The following is a 5,966-nucleotide window of genomic DNA, read 5'->3' on the forward strand; positions in this document are numbered from 1 at the left end:
GTATGCGGCAGGACTAACATAAATAGGCCATCTTCCTCCTGACACCCTCGATTTCTCTCCTCCGCCACCTTTAATGCTTTAATTTCGTCAATCTTCATGTCGATTGAGAATTCGTCTTGCCCAAGGTGCCCCATTAACATTCGATGCAACCAATTTGCAATGGTGCAAGGTGAAAATTGCATCCTTCTATTCACCATTAATATTGGCGAATGTAATGTCGTCATCCCTGGGATGGAAATAATCCATTTGCCCAAAATTAGATCCACAAAGTGCTTGGGAGAAGATGAAGATTTCGTTGATATACCACGTATTACCGAGCTTTATCCAAGTGGAATCTTAATACATCCCTATACCCACCTGCCTGATATGCGAGGAGATATTAACTGGAGATGAGAGATCCTTTCAACACCATCATTGAGGGCTCAAATCTCCAATTTTGTTATCATTCTTCTATGGAATGGGAGAAAAAACCTCATCTCTTCCATTTAATTCAAGTTTGCCAAACCCCAATTCTGCTCCTCAGTTCACCATCCCATCAACCTCGCAATTTAAATGTCTCGGGACATGGAATAGGGAGATTTTTCCAAATTTTTTTAATTGAATGATTATCCTTTTCACAAACGAAGAGATCAAGTGATTAGATGCATATTTGGAGTTTTAGATCATTTTGATCACTAGCACAGAGTCCAAAAGAATGATAATTTCCTTGATGCCATGATTCTTGGCAATGTCTAAACCTTTCCATAGAGCTAGAAATTAGGCCTTGTTGTTAGTGGTTAAACCTAATCCCTAAGCATATCTGATTACATCTTGTTCATTGAGGTGATATATCACCCCTTCCGCTCTTGCCGCCCCTATAAAAATTTATAATTGGTAAACATATACAAGCTTAATAAATTTAATCAATAAACATGTAATTAAAAATAAAAACATTTCGTAACCATTATATTTCATATATTTAAATTTAATTATTTAATAATAATACGACATAGCTTTAGTTCAATTAAAAAAGTAATAAATAAAAATGTAATAAAAAACAATTGATTGACTCGATTGTCCCCGATGGGGGTGTGTTTCAAGGTGATTGGTGGCTTGGAGGGTTGTGCCTACCACCCTATAGAGGTAATAACATTAAATGGTGGGGTTGGCATGGCCACCCTCATGCATATAGAAGGATGCAATTATACAATGTAGCGCCCATCATGTTGAGCGTCATTCGAAGGAGGATAGGGGGCTGATAGGTCCACATGTGATGCATTCCTCCAAGGAAACAACTTGAAACCCCTAGAATTGAAGTTTGACCTACTTTTTAGGTGATCTTTAGGTAACCAGGATGAGAATGGTTAATCTTAATTTTGGAATTTAAATGCTTGGCATCCCTGGGAGTGATTATGGAGGGAAAGGTGGTATGAGAGAAGCCACATGTTAGTTGTGAAAAGGAAAAATAGATGCTGGTTCTTTACGACTTAGGGTGAAGGAGTTCTGTCGGTATTTCAAACTATCTATATTATGCATCTCATGATGGTTTAGTTGCTTTCATTGTCATTGGTATGCAAATACTTTTTCCAATCACCTTCTCTTGTGTGTGGAGAACATTGAAACTTGGGTAATTCTAAAGGCTTATTGGATTTATAATTTAGCGACTGGTATCTTTTTTGGATACATGTATCTGCTTCTTGTGTTGACATTTGGGGTGGTTTCCCACAGGGGCCTGGTCACTATTTTGGTTGTGTAGCCGTGATCTTGGCACTATATACCTGTGTTGTGGTAGCTTTCCTTCCACTCCTGCTAGGCCTTGCATGTACTTGTGTAGTGTTAATTTATATTGCTGGATTTCCCCTTTTTGGAATTGGGTCGAGCTTCCTTTGGATTTAAATCTCCCAATTTGTTCATTGATTGTGATTTTTCTCTACCTTTGCACTCAATTCTCTTGTCTTGGCAAGTTTTGTGTTTTAATTAGGAGGCAGCTCCAGTTTGACTATATGCAACACCATCATATGAGAAGAAGGCATGGGGGGAGGCCACGACCCACAAGGCTGAAACTGAGCCCAATAGTAAGCATAGGAGGATGCTGAGACCTTCCATATGTTCCCCCCTGAAAACTCATAATGAAATTTTGAACTTGGAAACTCTAACAATTAGAGATTGGAATCCCATCTCAGACTCGAAGATAATGGATGAAATTAGGAAATGGGTTCATAATCTTGGTTATATCGGGGAAAGAAAAATCAGTATTTTCATGTCTTATCACTATATTTAGAAATGGAAATCCTATTGGGAAGGGTCCTGTTGATGGCCAAAAATGACCTCATCAACATTTGGGAAGGACATCTGGTCAGAGTCCCAAATTAGACTCTTATCTGTTTAAATGATGGCTCTGACTAGTTCTATTGGGTCTAGTTACCCCCTCTCTCTCCTCACTGATTTGTGGTATTTATAATTAACTATCAACAAGAAGAGGGATATCAAAATTACTCTCTTGTTGCTATATTACAAGAAATAAATTCTCAAGTTGAATTGAGGGCTTAGCCAAGTCACACCTAAAGTTTTCCACTGTAGAAGGGGCCTTGTAAGGATGAAATTAATTAATCTAACTATGAATCTAAATATAATGCAGTGTGGAAAATTAACAGAAGCTAACCTAACTCAATATCTAGGGGATAGCTCCCAAATACCAAGTGCATGAATTTAATTAACATGAGGATTTAACATGCTTTTGATGGTAAATGTCAAGCTTCCGAATTAGTTCTCACAACTGATATTATTACTAACATGCATGCTCTGTTTTTGGATATTTTAAACAGTTAATGATTAGCCATCAAAACTGGGAAAAAGTTCACTTAATTCTAATGATAGTTAAATCGATTTTAGATGAAAAATTTCTGAGTATAAAGTTATGCATAAATTTGATTTAAGCACTTGAGAAAGTAGGAAATCAATAACAGATCTATTAGACCAATAGATCAGATAGTTGGTCTAAAAGACAAATCATTCTCATATCAACAAAAGTGCTAAACATGAAATAATAAACATAAACCTGCCGTGGAAAATAATATTATTTGCATTTGAAAATAAAAATACTTGCAAATACAACCAATAAACTTGATCTCCTTGCTCTATTTCTTTATTAATCTCCAACAATCTCCTCAAGACTATGAACTCTGCCACTGGAGGAAGGAGCTGCAATAGTGCAAGCTCTGCCTCAAATATAAAGACTAGATCTTGAAAAGAAAATCCCCAAATAATTCAGATTTGAATTGTCCTCTTTACCTATAGCTAAAAATTTCTTTACAAAAGTTCTTGGAGTATGAAAGTTGCAGCAAAGAGGAACTCCTTCCTCATTCTTCAAAACATTATTTATAATTTACAAGAAGAAATCCAAAATTGGAGAGCTGTTGGAGGTAGTTCAAGTCCATCAAATTTGGAGCTGCCATTCCTCTTTTCTTTTGTTGGTGCAATCTCACTGCTCCAAGATCTCTTAGCTTCATCCTTTCCAACACATTTCCTGCAATAACCAATCAAAATTCAAATAAAATGAATTATTTTTTCGCACATAAAAATCAAAGTGTCAAAAATTGGGAAAAGTAAACTCTCCAAACTAAAATGTAATTAAAAAAAACAGAAAAAAAGAAATCTGAGCCTCCCGTTGATTCTTGTAAAGAATTCTATAGCCCAAAGGAAGTAGGCTTCAAATCACTTTGTCACAGCAAAACTTTTAACCAATGAATTTCAAAAAATAAAGCTCAAGAAATTGGTTTCTCGTTGCAAATTCGGAGGTCCACTTTCTACTAATTTTTAGGCATATTTAATGACCAAATATGGTCATGGAACGACTCCTAAAATATTAAGGAATTTAGACTTCTGTGATCCATAACATTGTTAAGATAGTCTTCGGCAAATTCACATAATCAATCTTTTGTCGACGCGTTTCGAACCAACCAGTGTGGTTCATCGTCAGGACAAGTTGAAGGACTGATCTGGCTAAGCCTGATTAAATAGAGTGTGCAGAGATCCCAACGGTTATATTGCAACGACTAATTTTGACTTAGTCAAACTAATACTTTTATTATTAACCGAAACCTACTATTATTAGTTAATTGAATATAATAAATATAATGTTTAAATATGATGGTCATTATATTTATTAAAAATCTATATTTATTATTATTCTTAAATTAATTAATTCCAAATAAATAGTATTAAAATACTATTAACTTCTAAAATATTCTCCATGGTTTTAGATTTCCAACGAAACATCCTAGGCCTCATTTGGCCAAATAAAATTCAAAATATTAACTTCTAAAATCAAGATATCAAAATTGCTAGTATATTAAAAAATACATAATTGAACAAAATTTTAATATTTCTATTAATGTATAAATAAAAATAGAAAATTTTAATTTTAATTTAACAACATAATTTAAATTAAAAAAATTATTAATATTGACCAAATAAATTAATTATATTAACAAAAATATAAATTAATTTAAATTACATAAAACAAAAATATTTAAAAGAAGTTTTTAATAAAATATAAAATGTTGAGTGGCTTTTGGAATCATTTAAGAGCGAGAATTCTAAATGGGAAAGGAGTAATAGGAGGGGACCTATAAGTGGGAGGAAGGAAAGGGAAATGACAGGGACCTATAAGATTTATAATGAGGATGAAGTCCGGAAAGAAGTATGAAGTGAAGCTAGGGAGGGGAGAGAGGAGCCAAGTTCACGTGGAGTGGTTTTTTTTCCACTTTATCTTTTTAATTTACTTATAGTAAATAAAGCCTCTCATTGTGATATCATCTTGGTGATTTTATCTTGGAGATGTTAATGTGTGTTGGAGTTTATTTTGCTGGTTAATTTGAGACGGATGAGCTCATAATAAATTTTAATATTTTATTTATAATACATATTATTATATATAAGTTTTTTTTTTAAAGTTTCAATTACATATTTATCATATCTAATTTTTCATTTTGATTTGGGGGATAGCACAAGATTTGAATCCAAAATTTCCAGTTCGGTGAGATTTCATTTTCACAACCATTGCTAATTGAGCTACCCCAAACAGAGATTATATATATGTTTTGAATCCGATAGTTTTAAATAATATTAAATTAATAAAATAAAATTAATTAAAAAATTAATTAAATAATATAAACTAATTAATTTATAATTAAATTAATTAATTCAATAATAATATTTACAAATTAATTAACCTAATTAATTAAAACTAATTAAACAAATGAATTAAAGAATAATATTTACATATAAATTAATTAAATAATTTACAAAATAAAGGTAAAAAACAATTCATACATATTTAAGCTTAGGCGGTGAAAATCACTCAAATTTTGAATAAGTGTCATTTTCAAACCGTAAGTCCAAACTCAACTAATTAGAGTCTCTGGGAAGCTAGTGAGAAATCAAACAATGAAGAAAAATGAAAATCCTACAAAAATAACAAAATAAAAGCATAAATGAAGTGAAATGACCAAAGCTTACATAGAGGGTCCCCATTATTATTATGAAGATAAAAATATTAAAATGGGGTTGTTGTTTTGCCACAACAAGTCTTTACTGAGAAGCATGCCAAAAGATATAATGTATTTGCAAGTCTTGAGGAAGTGAAACATGTTCATATAAATCAATAGGTCTACCTTTAGAGAATTGACACTCGTCTGGCTCATATTGAGCATCATATTCCATGCATTACTGCTATGTTAGCTCTTGCAGATGTAGTGCATAAGATTTGATACCTATTACCTTTTTTGATTCCTAGCTTTTGAAATATTTGTTTGCAATCTTTTGTTTTTTGAGTTTGCAGTGGATATTTTAATTATGCTACAATTGTTAATACTCTTGGGTTTTTAGACAAATTATTCCATAAATAGGCGGTCAAAATATCCGGTTTCCTGTTGCACAGATTGATACCACTTTCCGAAAGCAAGCTTAAGATGGATGACTGCCTA

The sequence above is a fragment of the Pinus tabuliformis genome, chromosome Q (genome assembly GCF_031772625.1).
Source record: "Pinus tabuliformis cultivar Carrire ecotype Pingquan chromosome Q, CPIR1, whole genome shotgun sequence".
Taxonomy (NCBI): Eukaryota; Viridiplantae; Streptophyta; class Pinopsida; order Pinales; family Pinaceae; genus Pinus; species Pinus tabuliformis.